Source organism: Suricata suricatta, chromosome 14 (genome assembly GCF_006229205.1).
Source record: "Suricata suricatta isolate VVHF042 chromosome 14, meerkat_22Aug2017_6uvM2_HiC, whole genome shotgun sequence".
NCBI lineage: Eukaryota > Metazoa > Chordata > Mammalia > Carnivora > Herpestidae > Suricata > Suricata suricatta.
Genome location: NC_043713.1, coordinates 25,951,507 through 25,954,848, shown reverse-complemented (window position 1 = coordinate 25,954,848; position 3,342 = coordinate 25,951,507).

Below are 3,342 nucleotides of genomic sequence, written 5' to 3'. Positions count from 1 at the left end.
CTTTTCCAGGAAGATAGACCTTATCACACCAGCCCTGGGTAAGCTTGTCTCTCTCTACACTTGACTCTCCTACTGTCTATAGCTTTTATTTGGGCTGTATCCCATGCTGTCTAATAACATCTTTGGTAACTCATTGTCCTTTTGCATGACACTTTCTATGGACTGAATTGTGTCACCTCCAAATTCATACGTTGAAGCCCTAATCCTAATGTGCTTATATTTGGAGACTGGGCTTTTAGGATGTACTTAAGATTAAATGAGGCCACAAGGCTGGGGCCCTAACCTGATACGATTGGTAACCTTATAAGAGGAAGAGAGAAGGAGCCCTGTTTGCACACAGGCACGGAGGAAAGGCCATGTAGGCACACAGTACGAACGTGGCTGTCTCCAAGCTGGGGAGGCAGACCTCACCACAACCTGACCACACTGCTACTCTGATCTTGGGCTTCTGCCTCCCGAACTGTGAGAAAATCAAGGTTGTTGTTTAACCCTGCCCAGTCTATGGTATCTTGTTAAGGCAGCCAGAGCTGACTAAGACAACACCTTTTAGCACATCTATGTCTGGTCTACCTAGTAAACTCTGCAATCCCAGGCCAGAATTTTTTTTTAACGTTTAAAGTTGAAGTTCCAATATGCCTAAAGAATGAAGCGTCACTAGTGTGGAGCTTGCTGGATGAGTACAAGCTGAGCACACTCATGTGACCAGCGTGTGTCCGTCCTGGTCAAGAAACAGCACGTGGCCAGCACCTCTGAGCCCCTATCATGCAACCTTCCAGCCTCTGCCAGCCCCCAGGGTTGCGAGTGTCCTGACCCCCATGCATAGATTATTTGCCTGAATTTGGGCTGTACCCAGAATCTAGGGGTACCTAGAATCCCAGTGCACACACTGTTTTGTGCTTGGCTGTTTTTTTTGTTGTTCAGCATTTTGTTTGTGAAATTCATCCCTATTGTGTGTGTTTGTAGATTATTTGCTCACATTGCTGTCCAGTCATCCACTGTGGGGATATGCTGCAATTTGTTTATTTGTCCACTTTACTGCTGATGGGCATTTGGGGAGTTTCCGGTTTTAGCCATTACAAATAGTGCTGTTATGAATATTCTAGCATGTGTTTTTTGGGACATATATGTATGTATTTCTGCAGAGTCTCTGCCTCAGAGTGGAATTGCTCAGTCACAGGACATGCAGTTTAGTGGATATTGATGCACAGTTTGCTAAAGCAACGGAGTTTTTTGCGCTCTTACCGGTCAATTGTGGGAAGAGCTATTTTTTTATTCTCTTTTATGCCTCTGGCATGGGAAGGAGTAGACAAAGGGTATTTGAGAAATGCTTGCTGGATGAGGAGAGAGAATTTTCTTGGTGTTTGGGTAATGGTGGACCCAGGAAGACATGGATGAAGGCAATACGTAGGGTTAATCAGGACCTTAGCATCTTGTGTCACAGTGTTCAGAAACCCTCCTGAGCCATTGAAGAATTGCTCTGTATGTGTGTTTGAGTCCTGGTTGGGGAGGCAGTGGCCCCATCACTAACTCCTGGGTTTCCTAATTACTTCTTGAGTATCTGCAATGGAAATTCATTTGGAGCAGCTGCGTTGCACAACAATAATGCAGAAGCCTGGCTCTTTCCTCCTGTCAGGCATTTCCACAGAACAAGCCAGCAAGCTTGAAGGAAGTTAGGGATGAGGAAGGATCCATCACGCAGCTTTGGAGCCATGTTTGGAGGATGACCAATAAAGTCGAAATGCAGAGGGGGTCTACTCCATTAGAGGGTCGTCCTGGGAAGGGGAGAAGTGGTGGACTGGACAGGGCCCATTGCCTCAAGCAACTCTGATCACTGCATTCTCTACATAAATGTGCACCTCAGCAAAGTCCCCGGGAACTCAGGGGTGAGAAGTCATGTGGGAAAAGCAATCAGTTCAATCAAAGGATATTAAAGATCTTGCAAGGGACTTCAGAGGATTTTCCAATCTCACTGTTGCTGGAAGAAGGAGACTCCCAGCATATCAGCCCCCCACTCCTTGGGATACATACCAGACTCCATGCACCTTTTACAATCTGGAAGCTTGGAGAAGGGACCAGAAGCACAGATCTGACCTGTCTAACACAGAGCACAGTGGCCTCTGTACTTCCATGATATGGGATTTAAATCTACATAAAGATTTTAATTTGCTTTATTTTTGCAGCAACTACATTACATTGTTAATTCACACTGAGTGTGTGGTGAACTGAAAAACCAGTCCACCACTTATCTTCTCAACATAAACTGGTGTCTTAGTCTGTATGGGTTGCTGAAATGAACTACCATAGACTGGATGGCTTACACAAGTATTTACTTCTCACACCTTTGGTGTCTAGGAAGTCCAAGATCAAGGCACCAGCAGATTAGAAGTCTAGTAAGACCTGGTTCTTGGTTCATAGATGGTTATCATCTTGCTATCTCTTTGCATGGTGGAAGGTGGTGACAGAGCTCTCTGTGGTCCCTTTCGTCAGGGCACTAATCTATTGAGGAGGGTTCCGCCCTCATGACCTGATCACCTCCTAAAGACTCACCTCCAAATACCATCACATTATGGATGAAGCTTTCAACATATGGATTGTGGAGGGACATGAACAGCCAGTCCATTACAGCTGCTATCTTTCCCAGGTGGCTGTGTGCAACTGTCATTGTTTTTTTAGCTTATACTTTACTATACTACTTAGGCAATACTTTACATTCATCTTAGCTTAATTTCCATCTTGAAGATTTTAGCTTGGGGCCTCAGTTTGACCTTTAGAGTAGCCTTTGGGACGCTAGTCTGCTGTCTTCCTGTTGGTCTCATTGAAGGAAATTCTGTTCCTATTTCACCTCCACTGGTTTCTCTGCCCTTGGATTTTGTCAGAAGCAAGCAGCTGAGTCTGGTCTGTTTGGGAACCCTGGAGCCAGGTGCCCTTGTCCTCATGGGCTCCAGTTACACCTTCTCTGTCCTGCCAATTTGGTAGTCTTGGGGGTTGGAAGCCAACCTCTTCTGCCAAGTTTACTGTTGCTCTGCAGAGAGTTGAGGCATTTTCTCATCTTAGCATCTGCTGGATACTCCTGAGGGTGGGAAGATTGTAATCTGAAGCGGTGAGGAGTGAAATGATGTGGGTTGTAATAGGTGGAGTTGGGTCCTTGAAAAAGATACATTGAAATCCACATCGCTGGTATTTATGCACGCAATGTAATTTAGAAATGAGGTCTTTGCAGATGTCATCAAGTTAAGATGAGGTCGTTAGGTTGGGTTTTTTTTTTTTTAATTCACACCGATACAAAACATTTATTGAAAAGACAAATATTTTGAAGCCATGGGTAACTTGCAGTTCATGTAC